The sequence below is a fragment of the Leguminivora glycinivorella genome, chromosome 9 (assembly GCF_023078275.1).
Source record: "Leguminivora glycinivorella isolate SPB_JAAS2020 chromosome 9, LegGlyc_1.1, whole genome shotgun sequence".
Classification (NCBI taxonomy): domain Eukaryota; kingdom Metazoa; phylum Arthropoda; class Insecta; order Lepidoptera; family Tortricidae; genus Leguminivora; species Leguminivora glycinivorella.
The window spans coordinates 17,508,825-17,528,720 of NC_062979.1; the positions used below are offsets into that span (position 1 = coordinate 17,508,825).

General features: G+C 37.9%; 1 protein-coding gene and 1 long non-coding RNA gene across 2 annotated transcripts in view; both read right to left on the reverse strand.

Annotated features, from left to right (window-relative positions):
- LOC125229646 overlaps positions 1–19,896 on the reverse strand; it is a 218,762-nt gene that overhangs the window by 93,750 nt on the left and 105,116 nt on the right. The gene's annotated exons all lie outside the window — the stretch shown is intronic.
- LOC125229648 lies at positions 15,836–16,535 on the reverse strand. The gene is made up of 2 exons (XR_007177432.1): positions 16,471–16,535; positions 15,836–16,012 (listed from the first exon to the last, which is right to left on the reverse strand). It is a non-coding gene; the product is annotated as an uncharacterized LOC125229648 (long non-coding RNA).

A 19,896-nucleotide genomic window follows, 5' to 3' on the forward strand; every position in this document is an offset into this window, starting at 1 on the left:
GACGACATTTATTGGGACCTCCATCGAAAATTCAACAGTCTCCGATGATAGGATTAACCGGGTAGAATGAATTAATTATTGATTTGGTTGAGGTTACCCGAATTAAAGTCTCCGAGTAAGGCTGCTGGCGGTTTATTATAGAGAAATTATAGAGTAACAGACGCTGCTTGTTTGCTGTGCTGCGTTAATATGACTATCACTTGAATAACAACCTGCGAGTGAAGCCTTAACAGTTAGGTTGAGCGCAACACGGTCTGACCTTTAAGATCAATACTAGCTAAAATATCCTTTAGCCGCCCAAAGTCCCGGAAATGAAAAGTTGCCATAACTAATGTAATTTTATAAATTGAAATAGATACTCGTATCATACACGAAAGAAAAAAAAATTCAATAAAAAATAATAATAAAATAATTTGATTTGTTCCCTAGTTGTAATGCAATTTTGTTTTTTTTTAGTCTATTAGGACGAAGGAAGGAAAGTCAGACCTTTCCAGGATAGGAGAATAACTGTTTATATTCTTCGCTAGCATAGTTTAGGTGAGCCAAAAAAAAACCTCTACGGCAAAAAATGTTTTGACTAAGTATTACGATTATTTTCGCGTTGAAATGGAACGCACCTTTTTATACCTATTTAAAGCAAAACGTATGTCCTCTAGGAACTACCTGTTTCGATTTGAGAATAAAAGAGCAGGCTACGAGTTTTCTTCGCATTTAAATTTATTTTTAAAAGTACCCGTTAAAGCCTATCTCGATTTCGTTTAGTCCATATACGCTGGTTCCAAGGCGTTATCATTACTCTGGAGCCTTATATTATCGCTATTATGAGGTGTAACGACTACGAAAGTGCGTCACCTGAGCCCAATACAGATATTTTTAAACTACCTTCGCATTTATCTTGAGTTAATTGCAGGCGTTTAATTTTTAGTACATTTTGGTACATTACTGTCGTGGATATTTAAGATAACCACAATTTATTTAGACAGCTCCACAGAACCATGTTTTTTTAACGAGCTGCGCGTGTAACGAAAGATCTCGGAAAGAGTAAAAGGTCACTGTGCTTTATTTACGGTAACGGTTTCGGTGAGATTTGCTTCTATTTCCAATAAACTAAGTAAAGTGAGTTTTGAATCCTCTAATACTAAGTTATACCTTCATATGATAGCCGACACAGACATTAACCATTGTGGTAATACGAAGGCAAATTAAATGTAGAGGGCATAAGTGCTGTCATCAAATATTGCTTATATATAATAAAACCTATGATGATTACCGATTACGGGTGAAATTTAAAACATGTACAATATACATGTGTTTGTGGTTGTATTAGTGTACGGGTGTGAATGGCGAGGGTCGCGCGGAGGGACGGGTATCGACGCGCGCGGCGCGCCTGCGCCCGCTACTCACCTGTTGCCGCGAGGCCGTGGAAAGATACTCTTTCAAATTAAGGCGGACACCTGATACGGAAGAACAAAGTTTGATACTAAGTCACAGCGCAACAATCCTTCATCTTCTCGATTCAAATTTTAGGATATGTTGAATAATGTTTCCTGTAACAGTCACCGGCATAAATAAGTGATGATTTCTATACCTTGTCGCTTTTAATCGTCTGACAATTCAAACAAGACGTTAATGTGACAAGGTATAGAAATCGTCACTTATTTATGCCGGCGACGGAACTACAACTATTGGTCACGACTACCATCTTCCGCGCTCCGGACGGGAAACTACGAGACCCTACACAGAGAATAGCCCAACACGCTCTTGGCCGGTTTGTTATTAATATATAATTGTAATTTCCATGTAGGTATATATGATTGAGATTGAGCTAAGTACTTCTAATTAAATTTACAGGTGAACTGGAAGAGATGATCCGTTAAGGGATAAATTCGCTTTTGTCTTTTTTCTCGTGTGTTGTATTATTTTCTTGTACAATAGGTTTTACGACTACTGTCTAGTTTTCTACTAAAAACTAGTACTTAGTTTTTCGTTCAAAAAACTCCCCTTTTGACGTTACTAATTCTCAACTAGAACTAATTGGTAGCAAACAGGTTTTTCTTAAACTTGCAATGAAATGTTGTCAAATTAGGTCGGGAAGTACCTACTACGTATCTGGTGCGCTGAGTGAGGATGATATGTAATGGAATTTCTTCCCCACCTAAGCCTGAAATGCTCGAGTCATTTGTTTCTAAACGTTAAATTCTGACACAACGCCACAGAATAAATAATACTTACGACAACGCCATCATTAGAAAAAAAAAAACACGCAAAACAGTTTACATAGACGGTGGCACTCCTATTAATTTCTACTCTTTTTTGCCAGACTATAATGCTGTAAATGTCACCGTTTAAAAGGTTATCAAATAGATTTAAAAAAAAGTTATAGCGTGGAAATTACACGAAAATATATGTTTGCTCGGATTTATTAAATATTTTATCAAGAGCTTTTTCAAATTTCAAAACTTCGTATCACTATCCGGCTTCACTACGCTCAGCTATACCTACTCAGCCTGTAAGCCCTTCTTTCCCGGCGTCTGAATGAATGAACGAATGAATTAATTACTTTATTGCGATAAACATGGTACATCAGGTGGTACATTATTATTATTACGTATCTGACGTAATGTACTATTAGTGAATTTTTACAAACTTTACAGTTGGTTCCAAAGGATTTAATTTTTTTGGGATACTTTTTATCCGTTAGTGATTACCTTCTTCTACGGCCTCTATTTTAGTAAAGACCCATCATCAAAGGCGTTGGTCCACTGTTACTTGTTACAATGTTGTGAAGGTATGCGAAGCTATGTGTTTTCCTGGACGGGCGCGAACCGGACTATCGCCGGTCCCGGCGGGACTGACGTCGAGTTGTTTCCGCTCCCAATTACGTGCTATGGTGACTCTCCGACTGTCGTTGGTCAAATCCCGACGGGGCGCCACTGACAAAACTGCCCACTTAGGCCAACTTACAAATATACCGGGTGTCCCTAATAATATACCGACGCCAAAACTAAAAGGAGTGATAGGACATTTCATTAGTTATCACATCAAGCAAATTTGACCGTAATGAAAATATCATATAAAAGCACTGAGGAGGTATGTTTACACGGATAATGGTGCTGATAGCACCAGTGCATCTTCAAACCCTGGACGCTCGGACTAAAACCGGTCGTCCATCCATGGCCGCGCCCGCGCCGCGCGCCGTGCGCCCCGGACCCCGCGCCCCGCGCCCCCGGGCAGAACATTCTCGCACCGACCGCGCTACACGAAACACGACGGCCCGCGTCCGTCCCGCTCGCGATATAGACTGTACGCGCCGCGCTCTGATTTGATTGTAACGGTCAATTTATTGTTATTAATATATTTTTATAAAAGTTATACAGTCCGCTCATTTATCTCCAGTAGCTAGACCAACATATGGTCCTTAAACGCCGTTGAAATTGACAGTGGACCGTTACAAGCGCGATTTAAAATATCACCGTTATATCGCGCCCGTCGTACTGCAACTTATAACGACGGATCTACGAGTGAAGGTCGCAGCTCGTCGTGAAAAGTACATCTTCAATTCGTCATCTACAACCGCCCGTCTTAAGTTGTCTTCGTGATTGCTACACAAAACTGAGGTCTTCGCCGTGTTCATCATAACTTCGAAGTGCACGGCCCCTGCAGCGCAGCATTATCTACGAACTACGTGCAATAAAAACAACAACACCGGGTGTACATCGAATGCAAATATACATACATCAATCATCAAGAGAAATCGTCGGGATTGGAGCTCACTACCTACCGGCCTACATTTACGGATAGCATAACTGTGAGATCATTCCATTATTCCCCTTACTTTGGTTTGCATTCCCATAGTAATTAAATTAACATTTAAAATCATTCCAGTAAAGTTAATAGTCTATTTAAAATTGCTTCTATCATATTTGCATATCTAAAGTTATCATTTTCAATCTTACAAAGCTTTATTTCGTGTTTACATCTTAATTATCTTCATTTAATAAAAGTCAATTTCATTAAAGAGTAAAATTAAATCATAAATAAATTTCATAGCAAAAAGTGGGTTGGTCGAGATAAGCGTTTTAGTGCCACGAATTTTTTCATAGCAATATCACAATTTCATAAACGTAGTATAAATTTTAGCGCCTGCAAAAAGTTAATAACAAAGTTGAGTTTAGCGTTGCTATTTAAAATTCTTTGGCAACACAATTAATGCTTAGTACATTCATACTTAGTAAAATTTTAGTCTTGAATTGCATTTTTTTCTTTTTTAATTTTTTTTTCAAAACATTAATTGCAAAATGGCTACAGAAGCGCGCATCAAAGAATTAATTAAAAAACGTGGAACGCTTAAAGCTAAGCTTACGCAATTTTCTGCATATTTGGCTACGGCAAAATCTTGTAATCAATTAAGTGAGCCACAATTGGTCGAATTAGACCTACGCATAAATAAAATAGATGCTTTATATGAGCCATATGACACGTTTCAGAGCGAGTTGGAGCAGCTAGTGGAGGACCCGAGCGAGCTGTATACCGATCGAGAGCAGTTTGAAGGGACTTACTACCACGAGCTCGCCATCGCGCGCGAACTTTTGGAGCGTCATCGTAGTCAGCGCGCTAAGGATAACGCCAGCGCCAGGTCGGAGGTAGGTTCCGATGAGTGCCCTACTGTCATAACTTGCAAGCCAGGTAACGTACGCTTGCCAAAAATAAATCTACCACATTTTAGCGGCGGCTGTCAAAATTGGTTGGAATTTAAAGATATTTACGTCTCATTAATACATACAGAGAAATCCATAGATGATATCAATAAATTCCACTACCTACGTGCTTCTCTTCATGGAAGTGCAGCCATAGTAATCCGTAGCTTAGATTTTAGAGCAGAAAATTATAACGCAGCATGGAAATTGCTTTGCGATAGGTATGACAACAAACAATTATTGGTAAATAACCATGTTCAAGCTCTTTTTAACATAGACCCTCTTCATCGAGAATCTTGCCATGGTCTCCGAACAATAGTTGATACTGCAAATAAAAATCTTCGAGCACTGGCTACCCTTGATCAGCCAGTTAATCATTGGGATACTTTAGTGATTCATATAATGTCGTCAAAGTTAGACAACATTACGAGTAGGAAATGGGAGGAGCATAGAAACTCATTGTCGGAGCCTCCATCACTTGACAATTTCCTTACATTTTTGAGCAACAGGTGTAATCTTCTTGAAACATTAGAGGAATCGAAAAATAGTAAGTCTAAGGCAGACTCATCATCATCATCGGTCAATAAGCCTAAAAGTTTCCTAGCCAATTCAAGTCAACATGACAGTATAAAAAATCATATTAAACCTTGTCCCTTATGTAACAAGACCCATTATATCTTCAATTGCGACACCTTCAGAGCGTTGCCGGTTGACCAACGTTGGACTAAGGCCAAGGAGTGTAAGGTATGCCTTAACTGCCTGCGCCCTGGCCATCATGAGTCAAAATGCAGTCTTAGTCATTGCAAATATTGCAAAGTCAGGCACAATACGTTGTTGCACACACATAATGACACAAATACACCCTCGGAACACGTATCCTTGTCTGCGAACAATCATGTCATGGGTAACGTAACACCACATGTTTTCCTTTCCACAGCTCTGGTGAAGGTCAGTGATAGCAAGGGTCAATTCCACACAGTTAGGATCATGCTTGATAATTGCAGCACTGCAAATTACATTTCGCAGAGTTTGGCTAGTGAACTGTCATTGACAACACGTCCTGTAATTTCTAACACTTCTGGCTTAGAAGACCAAGAGACAAAAAGTGTCCAAGCTTGCTCTCTTCATATGGAGTCTCGCGATGGAACTTTTAAGACAGACATTGATTGTTACATATTATCTAAGGTCACACGACCCATACCTGATCAATTTTTGAACGTTCAGGAAGTACCTATACCTTCAGGACTTTGTTTAGCTGACCCCTCTTATTATGAACCGTCTTCAATAAACCTTCTGGTAGGTGCCCCAGTCTTTTGGGCTGTTATTGGTTCAGGGCGTATAGATCTTGGTAAACAAAATCCACTTCTTGCTGAAACCAAACTCGGCTGGCTCGTCGTGGGCTCTTTGCATCAGCCAACCCGTAACAAACCTCATAATCCTGTTTGTTTCTTTCTTAATGACCAACAAACAGGCATAGATCTATCTCCATTTTGGGAGCTTGACACAATACCTTCGAAACATAATCTCACCGTAGACGAAAATACATGTGAGCAAATCTTCACTACTACAACAAAACGCGATGAAGAGGGACGCTTTGTAGTCACGTTGCCGTTGAAGGAGTCTCCAGACGTATTGGGGAGCTCATTTGAACTGGCTCGACGCAGGTTCCTTTCCTTAGAGCGAAAGTTTGATCGGGATCCCTTATTCAGAGACCGATACATTGACTTTATGACTGAATATGAAACCTTAGGTCACATGAGTGAAAGCTTTCATGACACTTCGCGACAATCATACTTCTTGCCACATCATGGCATATTGAGAGATAGCACCACTACCAAGCTAAGGGCGGTTTTTGACGCGTCTGCTGCCACCACGTCTGGAAAGTCCTTGAACGACATCCAGCTGGTTGGACCTAGGATCCAAGATGATTTATTCGCTATCCTACTTAGATTCCGTCAACATAAGTTTGTAGTGTCTGCGGACATAGAAAAGATGTACCGACAAATTCTGGTCGACGAAGATCAACGGTCTCTTCAAAAAATTCTTTGGCGGTCTAGCCCCTCGCAACCTATAAAAATTTACACGCTTAATACAGTGACCTATGGTACAGCGTCAGCGCCCTATCTGAGCACACGCTGTCTTCTCCAATTGGCACAGGACTCTTTAGATAAGCAAACGCAGGATGCAATATCAAAGGACTTTTACGTAGATGACTTCTTGTCAGGGTCACAGTCAATTGCTGATACCGTGTCTTTATGTCAAAAGGTCATAGACACTCTTCGCTCAGCGAAATTCAATCTTCGTAAGTGGCAATCAAATAACGAAAATATTTTGAAGCAAATCAATAATAATGAGACTTCTCTCAATCATACCGTTAACTTAAGTGAAAAAGAATTGTCAAAAACACTTGGCATTAACTGGCATAGTGCCCTGGATACGTTGACCTTTAAAATAAACATTACAGTTCCGTCAGTAGTTACCAAACGCACTATATTGTCAGCCATAGCGCAGGTGTTTGACCCTCTTGGTTTAGTTACACCTTGCATTGTAGAAGCTAAAATTTTGATGCAAAAATTATGGGTAGACAAAATTAATTGGGATCAGCCTCTTTCGGGTAGACTACTTACAGCATGGAATAATTTTGCTAAAACACTACCTAGCCTAAATGGTGTAAATATACCAAGATGGATATTAGGTGATTCAGCTACTTTGATTGAATTTCACGTGTTTACGGACGCTTCAGAAAAGGCATATGGAGCTTGCCTTTACGTCCGCTCCGTGGCTGGGGATGGCTCTGTGTGTGTGCGTCTTCTGGCCTCCAAGAGCAAAATTGCACCTATCAAGGCCACGACTATTCCTCGACTCGAACTTTGTGCAGCATTGTTAGGGGTAAGACTGTGTGCAAAGGTCCTGGAGTCGCTGACCTTGAAACCAGAACGTTGCACATTTTGGTGCGACTCCATGATTGTTCTTGGATGGTTAAAATCTTCTCCGGCTCTTCTACGACCGTTCGTAAAAAACCGGATCTCCGAAATACAAGACAGCTTTCAAGCAGAATGTTGGCGTTACGTGCCTTCTAAGGATAATTCTGCTGATCTCGTGTCTCGGGGTCTTGATGCAGAACTTATACAAACTTCTTCTTTGTGGTGGTCAGGGCCATCATTTCTATCCTCTGATTCTTCACAGTGGCCGACCGCACCTGGTTATGAAAGTGAAATCCAATTACCAGAGACTATAACACAAAATAAATCATTCGTCATCACTTCACACAATTCAGATGACGCCAATGTCATTCAGACATTGATCAATAATCGCTCAGATTATGCAAAAATACAGCGGGTAATTGCCTACATACAACGATTCACTTACAATTGTCGTAATACTAGTAATAAAAGACAAGGTTACCTTACCACCTCTGAATTATCTGCTGCGTCAACTTTAATCCTTCGAGTGTCTCAGCAAACAGCATTTCCTGAAGACTATGACCTGCTAAAATTGGGGAAGGAGTTACCTAAGCAAAGCAGACTCAAATCATTGTCTCCATTTTACGACGCTGGCCTTATCAGGGTCGGTGGTCGACTTCTTAATTCCTTTTACGATTACGGTGTTAAGCACCCAATAATTGTTTGTTGTAAACAACCTATAATTAAGATTCTTGTTAGAATGTTGCATCTTCGCGCCCTCCATGCAGGTCCTCAATTACTTATGTCCATATTACGTCAAAATTACTGGACACTTGGGGGTCGCAACTTAGTAAAGCATACAGTGCGAAAATGTATCCGCTGCATTCGACTCAAGGCAGAACCCATTCAACCTGTAATGGGAAACTTACCAAAGGAGCGGTTACATCTAGAATTTCCATTCATAGAAACAGGTGCTGACTACGCAGGACCTATTTTGATAGCCGATCGCAAGGGTAGAGGCTGCAGACTTATAAAGGCATACATCTGCATTTTCGTTTGCTTAGCAACACGGGCACTTCATTTGGAGCTTGTCTCTGACCTTACTAAGGAAGCTTTTATTGCAGCACTCGATCGGTTTATAGCTCGTCGAGGGAAGCCAAGAACCATATTTTCGGATAATGGCACTACCTTTGTTGGCGCCGCCAACGAGCTCACTCATGTGCTAAACCAAGATTTAGCCAAGGATAGGGCTGCTGAGGGTATTAACTTTTCATTTATTCCCGCGTATACCCCCCATTTTGGCGGCTTATGGGAGTCTGCCGTCAAATCCGTAAAGCATCATTTACGTCGAGTGTTAGGCCTTACGCATCTTACCTTCGAAGAAATGACCACATGCCTTAGCCAGGTCGAAGCAATTTTAAATTCACGGCCGCTTACACCTCTTTCCGATGATCCATCTGACCTTACACCCCTCACTCCATCACATTTCCTTATTGGGAGATCTCTCACGTCCGTGCCACATCGACAAGTCTCCAGCCAGAATATCTCAAGTCTCCAAAGGTTCCAACGGATCGAGATTCTCAGACAGCATTTTTGGAATCGTTTCTCAACCGAGTATATCGTCAACCTTCAACAGAGGACCAAGTGGCGTAGTTCCAGAGGAAGACTTGAAGTAGGAACCATGGTGGTAGTGAAAGAGAACAACCAGCCGCCTCTTATGTGGCTAATGGGCCGTATCGTCAATGTGCTACCTGGGAAAGATGGAGTCGCCAGAGTAGCAGACATCAAAACAAAGAAGGGAATCATACGTCGTGCCTTTAATACGATATGCCCTCTTCCAATCCACAGTCTTGAAGACAATGGGTCTTCAACGCCGGGAGTATATGGTGCTGATAGCACCAGTGCATCTTCAAACCCTGGACGCTCGGACTAAAACCGGTCGTCCATCCATGGCCGCGCCCGCGCCGCGCGCCGTGCGCCCCGGACCCCGCGCCCCGCGCCCCCGGGCAGAACATTCTCGCACCGACCGCGCTACACGAAACACGACGGCCCGCGTCCGTCCCGCTCGCGATATAGACTGTACGCGCCGCGCTCTGATTTGATTGTAACGGTCAATTTATTGTTATTAATATATTTTTATAAAAGTTATACAGTCCGCTCATTTATCTCCAGTAGCTAGACCAACAGATAAACATTAGGTTTTGTCATGGTTTGCAATGTTAAGCTATAACAAAATAGCAATAAAGCTCTGTGATTCTCGTAAATATCACTATTGGTTATTCAAGGTTACCTATAAGATTTGAATACTTGAAAAAGTAGGCAAAAAATAATTCCAACAAGTCACATAATCAAAAGATGCGAGTGCGTAATTTGCATACTTTCCTAGTTTGATTGCAATATCTTCAGTCGTATTACCTCCACAGCTCCATTGTGTCAAATGAGAGTTGGTAATAGGCATAAAGTTGAACAAATAAAATAAAACTATGGAAACTGATTAAATCGCGTATAATCCGTTTCCATAGTTTTATTTCATGGGTAACTATCGCGGTAACCGAAGAAAATATTTTGACACAAATAATTGAAAACACGAGTATGAATGTAGATGTCAGGAAGCGATTATCTTAGTGAACACCGACCTATTTATAAAGTCAGTGCACTGACTTTACTACTTTTGTGTACTTTCAGCAGCAGGGATACGTACATAACATTTATTGTAAACACCAGTATTTTCTCTTTTACTGAGTAACTTAAGTAAGTTGTTCATAATTTTCATCCAAGCCTATGTTTAGCGATATATGCAGGAATATATTATATATAGGGACCTCAATAAAAATCACGGTAAGGTAATCACGGTTTATATCCCGGTCAATATAAGTCTTGTGAAACTAACCGTGAATCATTTAACACGTTCGACGCCGGCAGCGTTTCACTAAGCCCTTTAGCTATGCCGGGCGTAATTATCGTAGTCACATATTTGTGTTACTGGCATAGGAATAACATGGTCACAAGGTATGTGTCAACTGGCATAGTTCAGAGGTAAATTACTAAAATGCGATTTTTTTTATTTCGCGGCGTCAGTCATCTCTCTGACGTGCTGTGGGATGGTGCTAATGCTCGAAAAAGACGGAAAAATAGTTTAAAACTCACAAAATGGAAGAAAACCGTAAGTAATTACTTTATCACTCAGTGTTTCTCAAACTTTAGCACTAATGAACTCAACATAGATTATTATACACTAGGAGGCGGCCGAAAATGTCCATTTAAAAATTGTGAGTGATATATCGATTATTTTTATCTATAATAGGGAATAATACTGCTATTATAATTTAAGTTAATAACATTTGTCAAAATTTCTCATATTTACTGCCTTTTAGACAAGTTCAGTACCCCAAGTATAGGGTTTGCAATATCCGCCGATTTTTCGGATCCGGATATTTCGGATCTTAAAATTTGCCGGATCCGGATATTCGGATATTTAGGATAAAACGGATCCGTGTTGAAATGGTCACTTTTTATAGGGGTTTCGTCAAATCTAAGCTGCTGTTACTGAAATAAAATGAATTAAACTCACAAAACGACATAATAAATATACGGACTTTTAACACAATTGTGTCGCTTAACTTCAACTCGGATAAATCGATTCGGTTTTAAGGATGATTACAAAAAAAAGCAGAATGGATTTACTAGAGTTTGAAGTTACAAATTCACAATGAATGTCACTCCCATTCTACAGCATATAACATTAAACAGTAGGCCAATATTTTTTGTTTAACATACATAAGCTAATGCAGGGTAATTTAGTGTTGTTCTAGTGAACCTGTTCTAGTACCTCCGTTTTCCTGGGGCGTCAAAATCCGTAACCACAGCCTATAATAGGGAATAATACTGCTATTATAATTTAAGTTAATAACATTTGTCAAAATTTCTCATATTTACTGCCTTTTAGACAAGTTCAGTACCCCAAGTATAGGGTTTGCAATATCCGCCGATTTTTCGGATCCGGATATTTCGGATCTTAAAATTTGCCGGATCCGGATATTCGGATATTTAGGATAAAACGGATCCGTGTTGAAATGGTCACTTTTTATAGGGGTTTCGTCAAATCTAAGCTGCTGTTACTGAAATAAAATGATTTAAACTCACAAAACGACATAATAAATATACGGACTTTTAACACAATTGTGTCGCTTAACTTCAACTCGGATAAATCGATTCGGTTTTAAGGATGATTACAAAAAAAAGCAGAATGGATTTACTAGAGTTTGAAGTTACAAATTCACAATGAATGTCACTCCCATTCTACAGCATATAACATTAAACAGTAGGCCAATATTTTTTGTTTAACATACATAAGCTAATGCAGGGTAATTTAGTGTTGTTCTAGTGAACCTGTTCTAGTACCTCCGTTTTCCTGGGGCGTCAAAATCCGTAACCACAGCCTATAATGATATCCATGCAAAATTGCAGATGTAGGAAAAAAAGTTAAAATAATATAATTTTATTGCGTTGGACCCGGGAGTGTCAATATGTATGTATCTAACTATCTACACAAAAAGTATTATGGAGGTGCACTCCAATCCTTCTGGTGTAGGGTTGTAAATAGAAAAAAAAAACCAAATGTTTTTTTTTTCAGAATTATGAAAAAAAACATGAAAAAAAACCGAGCACCATGGTTTTTTTTCTAAATGTGTTTTTTTTTTCAGATGAATAAATAATACGACAATAACGGTTTTTCGTGAGTTGTAACATGTTTCAATAACAATAACGTACATTTTAATTCAATTAACATTCAGTATACAAACGTTTATTGGGGAATCCCCGATGTTGCGTGTAGCGTGGAGAGGCGGTGGTGTTGCCAACAGTAAATGGTGATAACTATCAACTACAGATTTCGTAAATGTAACTTTTATAAGACCAGAAATTAAAGGATTTGATTAAATTCGTTTAATAGTTAACATTAAGTCTAAAAAACCGTATAAAAGTATTAACTATTTTGCAAATTTTGAGATTTCGTACTTTAGAAAAAAACATACTCCAGAAAAAAAACTGTTTTTTTTCACGGTTTTTTTTCGTTTTTTTCAAGCCAGAAAAAAAACCGTTTTTTTGCAACCCTATTCTGGTGGTTTGGGTGTGCTAGTTTGCCTCCCATCTCATTAAATACAAAAAAAATTGGATCTGAAATGAGCTAATAAAATGATTACGTATGTAATTACATAATTACCTCCATGATCTTTAATTAATCACTAAGCTAAAGAACATCCATGGCAACCGTTTCTGCTTTATAGAAAATTAATAATTTATCGTTATTCCTGCGGGATACATCCAGTTAGTAACGAAAACAGTTTTAAAAACTATGGTTTACTCGTAGCTGGGCATTAACTCGTTAATCCGTTAATTAACGAAGTTAACATTTCGGTTAACGGATTAACTTTTAAGTTAACTTTAAAAAATGTTAACGGATTCGTTAACTTCCGTTAAATTTCATCGAGTCCGTTAATCGTTAATCCAGCACCCCAAGCGGCTCGCTGCGTCGCGAATACCACGTCCTGACTGCTACTGTAAAAGCCCGTAGTACTCGTACGGCAAAACCTAGTATTTATCGGTAAAAGCAGATCCGTCGGTTATAAACAGTCTAAAGACCAATTGGCGACTTTGGATCACTTATTCGAGATCTCTAAATCTTATTAGACGTGCTAGATCGATCACTAACCTGGGAATAGAGTGCAATCATCAGGCATGACAGACAAATCGCGCAACCGACGCATCGAGTCCGGCGGGCCTTAGATTACTCTACCAAGTTATCGTGGCCCACAGCATCGAATTGTCGTCTCAAATCTCAATCTGAAGAACCGACGCACCACGATCGCGACCGCATGAATGACCCAATAATTACCAATCCGAAGTAAAACCTAGGATTTAGCCAACCAATGGCGGTAAAAGCCCGAAGAGACCGTAATTATTACATTTCGGTTTTTTACCGATTGGCGTCACAGGTTTTAATGGTTTTTGGTGGATACTAAGTAAATACAAATACATAATACCTACAGTGAAGTCCTATTTTTATGACGTGTTAACGAATTATCGATTAACTTTAACTTCCGTTAAATCTACCGACATGTATCGCTTTAACGATTAACGAAGTTAACTTTTTAAGTAACGGATTAACGATTAACGAAGTTAACTATTTGATTAACGGTGCCCAGCTATGGGTTTACTGTTCATTTTATTTAGTTTGTTATCATTAATACATATAGTTTTATGGATTAATTGCATGGCGTAATGTACCGAACCTAACCTAGCTTGATATTCTGTAGTATTTGAATTAAACAAATGTGAATAAACATTTTACGCGACAAAATACAGGGAATAATTCATAAATTTCATTCGAAAATTCTTTCTGGTGTGGATCGATGCCCATGTTTAACGGATCCGTATTATCCGTTTTATCCGGATCCGATGAGACCTCGGATCCTGATCTCAAATTCAACGGATATCCGGATAATTCGGATATCCGGATCTCAAACCCTATCCAAGTACTAAGAAAAGTTATTACCTAAATTGGAAATTAATTGTGATAAAAAAGTTCCATAAGTTTAGTCAGTAAAACTGGCCTAAACACGGTTTATTAAAATCTTAATTATGTTACAATCGTACGAAATACTATTAATATCGTACGAAATACTATTAATACAAAATTAGTACTAAATTGTTAACTTATTTCATATTGGCTGTGCAATCTATAGTAAGTTCCAATGAAAATTTTGAGAACCGCTGAAATCTGTCTTAAAAATGACACATATTTGTGCCACCCGGCACTGTATAAAGGTAATCTTGTGCAATATCAAAAACTTACAAATTTTGAAACCAAAGCGTTAAGCGCCCAAACTTACAAATTTAGATTTAATTTTGAATAACATAACTGTATGTTCAATCATTTTTTATTTAATTTGAAATTTGGCAACAAAAAGGCTCATAAATTAAAACACACATATGTGTCACTGGCATAGGAGTAAGGATTTTTTGATCACAGACGCTGTGTCACCGGCGTCGAACGTGTTAAAACTCTAGTCTGTCTGCTGTTTGTCAATCTCTATGCCAGGTCGAAACTTCGGAGGGTCATCTGTACCTACTGAAAAACGTCGTACGATACACGTGCAAACAGGAAATTCGTAACTCGTGTCCCCTCTCCCTTCGGTCGTGTTTTAATTTATCGCCACTCGTTTCAAACTTCCTTTTTTTCGCTCTTGTATCGTAAATCGAAATGTACTATTTAATCGTAATGTACTATGTAATGTTTTATTTAATTATCCAACAAAATCACACAATCCTAATAATTCTTCGCGGGCATTTGATTATTATTTCAAGTAAATTTGTTTTTACTGTTCGGTGGAGCAATAGTTAGTATTTTTTAACCGACTTCAAAAAAGGAGGAGGTTCTCAATTCGACTGAATGTTTTTTTTTTTGTATGTATGTTATTCGATATCTCCGAGAATCATGGACCGATTTTCAAAATTTTTTTTTCATTCGTTCAGGTATAACCCCGAGATGATCCCATTGGCACCAAGTCGGGGTCTGATGATGGGATCTTGGAGAAATCGAGGGAACTCTTCAAATGTTAGGCACATGTAATGTTTTTAGTGTATTTTTTAAAGGTAGGTACACCAGTATTTACGCCTGATGGTGATGGTGATTTATGTGGCTGAGCTGATGATGGAAGGTCAACTCCTCAATGGTTAGGAGTTAAAGGATAATTCTTTCACTACTGTACATATATTCGGACTGATACATAGAATATCAATAGGAACCACTAAAAATCAACAAATAAATAAACATTTTAATTATTAAATGAATTAAATGATGAGTCAAATTGTGAAATATAGTAGGAAATTTACCTGTAAGGTGGATGTACCACTGCTCGACAGGTTAAGGGAAAATATTTATGTGTTTCGTGATATTACGATAATTTACCCATCTATACAAAACATATCCATCTTTTTTGGGAGATGTGACCTTTAACTTTGTTAAATGCAATTAGTTTCATACAGTGATAATATAAAAAAATCTCAAAATTAAATAAAACATAAGTCAATACGCTTGTCCGAATAACTGACAGGTGCTTTTGCTGGCAGTCCTAATAGATGACATCTAAGTATGATTCAGGAAAAACAGTAAAAAACAAGTGTTTTGGGTTAAAATTTACTACAAAATTAAATAATTTAATAAAAAAAAACGTATTCTGTTGATAACATTTACTTTTTACGTGTTACATTTATGTAATAAAATATGTAATTTACATTTATGTAATTTCTTTGCTGCCGAGGCGATGGACGAACCCCTTAACACATCTTCTATGGCCTTTTCTAAGTCTTCTTGAGAATATCTCTTCCACTGACCTTTATCAGGCGGCATTTCTGAAAATATACCCAAAGTTTTGTGAAAAATGACATGTCAAGCACTACCCAAAGAAATTATACAGATTTCACGACATTTAACGAGAAAACATATCAATAAAACCGTAAAAGATATACAAAAAACTGTCTATGTGCATGTAATTTGTTTTTTTCAGTAAAGTTAATGTGACTTACAGAAAAATATGCTGATAATATGAAACTGTAAACGATTCGTTTTGGCTACTTTAATCGTGATATCCTGAAAAAACGGCTCGACAAACATTGGGACTTGGAAAATAACGTAACAGTCCCAATAAATGCCAGCCGTGTCGAGTTTTAGACTTGCGACGGTTTTCAGTCCTAATAAATGACACGCTTGTTTATCACAGTAACAATGAACGAAATCGACATTTAATTACTTAAATATCTTCCCGCACATTCTAGCACCAACACAATTATAGAATATGTTCACAACTTACCGTGAAAGTATTTCAAATAAGTCAGCAAATACGAGCAAAGCTTTACCAAATCGCTAACAAAATTGAGAGATTGATTGCTCATGACAATGTCATCACATATATTATTCATTAATTGAAAAAAGTTTCTATATTTTATAATATGGCGTATGAAATGTGAAGGCTACAAACATTTCTCATCTAATAAATCTAATTGCGATGAATGTAACGGTAATCTTATCTTATTAACCTCTCGTATGCTTAGGAGCAGATCTGCTCCATATTGTTTCAACTTTAACATGTAGTTATTATGACTAATATATTAATGACAATTTTTTGACAGACGCATACGAAAGGTTAATCGCTATTTAAACCATGGGTGACGAGTACTAGTACCGCGTCGAGCACTAGTACATCCACCTTATGACGCTTATAGCTATAGCCGTGGGAGATACTGCACTCGCTTCAGAAAAGTACCTACATTCTTATCTTTACGCGACATATTTGCAATATAAGATATGCAATATAAATATATGTACCTACTACAACTCCTTTCATACTATTATGAAATGAAGTTTGACCTTTGACAACCTCGCATTAAGAGCGTGCGCAGACAGAGAGCGGTCTGCGTTCTGTCAGAGTTCCGCGTTCTGGTGACCGTTGACCGCTCAAGAGCTCCAACGCACACAGGCGGCGTTCAAATTCTCGCGTTCTAGTTTCGTTTGTGTCTTTGTACATGCAACATGTCACTGAAAAGTTCGTTTTCCTATGAAGAGAAGAATTAATGCTCAAAAATTCCACCTATTAAATTCTCCTTACAGATGAACAGTGATTCGATATTTTTATTCGCATGTCGATGAATATTTTCATTAATTGAGAAAAATAAAGGTAGGCTGTATTTTAGGGCATTGTAATTATTTATTAAGGATAAAATAAACATAACAGCATTTCGTCGTGTACTATCCGTAGATTCGACCTCAGAAATCCTTCCTTTTCCTAACAAATTCATTATTTTTTCTGTGTTTGCAATCTCAGACATCCCCGCGTTCCGGCGTTCTCTGTCTCGGCGGGAAAAGAACGCTAGAACGCGGCGTTCCGCTTTGACCGCCGCGGGCAGACTGCCCGCTGTGTGCGTTGTTGCTACAGACTCGGTACATTCTAAAGAACGCAGAACTCTGAACGCGGAACGCAGAACTCCAGACCGCTCTCTGTCTGCGCACGCTCTTACTGATGTGGGCTATTTCACTACAGTGACATTGACACTTGACACTGACAATTCTGCCTATTTCTGGGTTGATAAGTAATAACATTGTTACTCAGCGTCAATATTTTCCTGTTGAATAGGCAATGAACGGCGAAGTGTTGGGCGACTGTTGTGAAATAGACCACTGGTGTTAAAAGTGTAAACCTGTCGGAGGTTACTCGTACTTGTAGGTAGTTTTAAAATCCTTACCCAACATAAAATATTCGCTTGAAAAAACCGGCTGTTTCAACTACATTATGGTCAAATGAATTATTTATAATGCTGAATTGAGTTTCGTTGTAGACTTCTGATATCCAAATAAAGGTTTATATTCGACGATTTCTATTTCGGTAAATATTCGGTTCGTAGGTAAATAGCGGCAACGGGTAAGGTGGTTTGATAGCCTACGCGAGACATTCATCTAAATCATATGTAATTTTATGGTTTGGAGGCATCTATTCCGTAGGTAATACATCTAAGAGCCTTACGAGTTTACACTCCGCAGGTAAACGAGCGAACCCATTTTCATTTAGAAAAATAAATTTAATAAACGAGCTTATTTCTTATGACATCCAGTTGGTTTTACGAGTAGGTAGAAAACTAAAAGCGTATAACGCGAGCGCATTTGAGACGTTCCATTAAACGCATTTTGTGTTATATAGCTTGTTTTTTTTGTCAGCTGGATGAGCTAATAGTATTTTATACAATCGTGATATAATACAAAGCTTTTCAGTCGAGTACCATGTTTAGGCCACGAACCTTGCTGAGTGGCCTAATAGTACGGTACGAGAGTGAAAAGCTTAATTATATCACTACACTATTGTATACAATACTTTTTCTATGAGTCATCATTTTCATCATCAATGGACGAAAAATATCATTCAAGTTAAAATTAATGTTAATAGCGTCGTTCACCGTTCTATCAACATCGAATTACCTAGCAACCAATTGTTTGTAATAACCGTCTCTGATTGGTCGATAAAGCGATAGATTAAAAATAATGTGTTTCAGATGCAGAAAAATTTGCCAGATATCGCAAATTAGTATAGAACTTGTATGACGTTCTATTTTTGATTTTTTTTCAGTTAACTAAAGTGAATTGTAATGAAATATTATAGTTGACTAAGTGTAAAAGACTATCCAACACTGAAATGTAGGCACATATAGTTTGTGGTTTCCTAATAGACAGATTAAAGTCGACGAGTAGAAAAAGACGTATTCTAAATGTGACAGGTTATATACTTCCTCATTTATGTCATTTATGTGATAATAATAATTTTATTACATCCCATAGGAAGTTATTATTCATGTACAAATATGTTCTTACACGAAGTCATACGGTAAGTTAAAGAAGGTGATACATTCGGGTTTATTTTCAAAGGTTGAAAATGATGATAAATAAACGCCATGCTTTACTCGTATTGTATTTTAGAATAAATTAATAACATGCAATCTAATATCTATATTTTGGCAATATCTTTTAAATTAAGTCTGAATTAATGTGCTGTATATCTACAAGAAAATATTTAAAAAACACTTTCAATAATTATTTGTTAGCCGTAAGGCGCCGTACATAATATATCTACGTAACTACAAGCAAGTAAAAAAGACTAAGACTAAACGACTTTTTAAGACTATACGATACAGGTCAATTTTCCATACAAACGCTCTCGACTATTTCCTCCCTGGTTTTTGAAGATAGAGCAATGATTTCTTCAACACAGATTATTATTATTTTTATCTGTGTCGGACCGTTTTGATTTTTTTGCTATTTTTATTTTAAAAGACGCTAGAGCCAATCAAAAATTTATAAAAACTATAAGGGTTCCGTTTTTGCCATTTTGGCTACGGAACCCTAAAAACGGCCTTTTTCAATATGGCTCAAAAAAAGGTGTGATGCACAAGATCGGTAACAATTAGCCAAAAAATCTAAACGGTCCGACACAGATTATTTTATTGTTATTCAGATTTTGAAATTTCGTTCCGTTTAAATAAGTTTTGAAGGAGGAAACGGTCGAGAGCGGAACCTCGATTTTAAAGATTTTTTCGCAATATCTTTTAACTGAGTTGTTCTTAATGAACATTTTTTCGATAAATCTAGTTAATATATTTAGCACTAGTATATTTAACTGAAATTCCCAAATTGAAAATATGCTCCTTTCCATTTTAGCATTTTCGCTCCCGTAGCGTCTTAATGCTTATTTGCC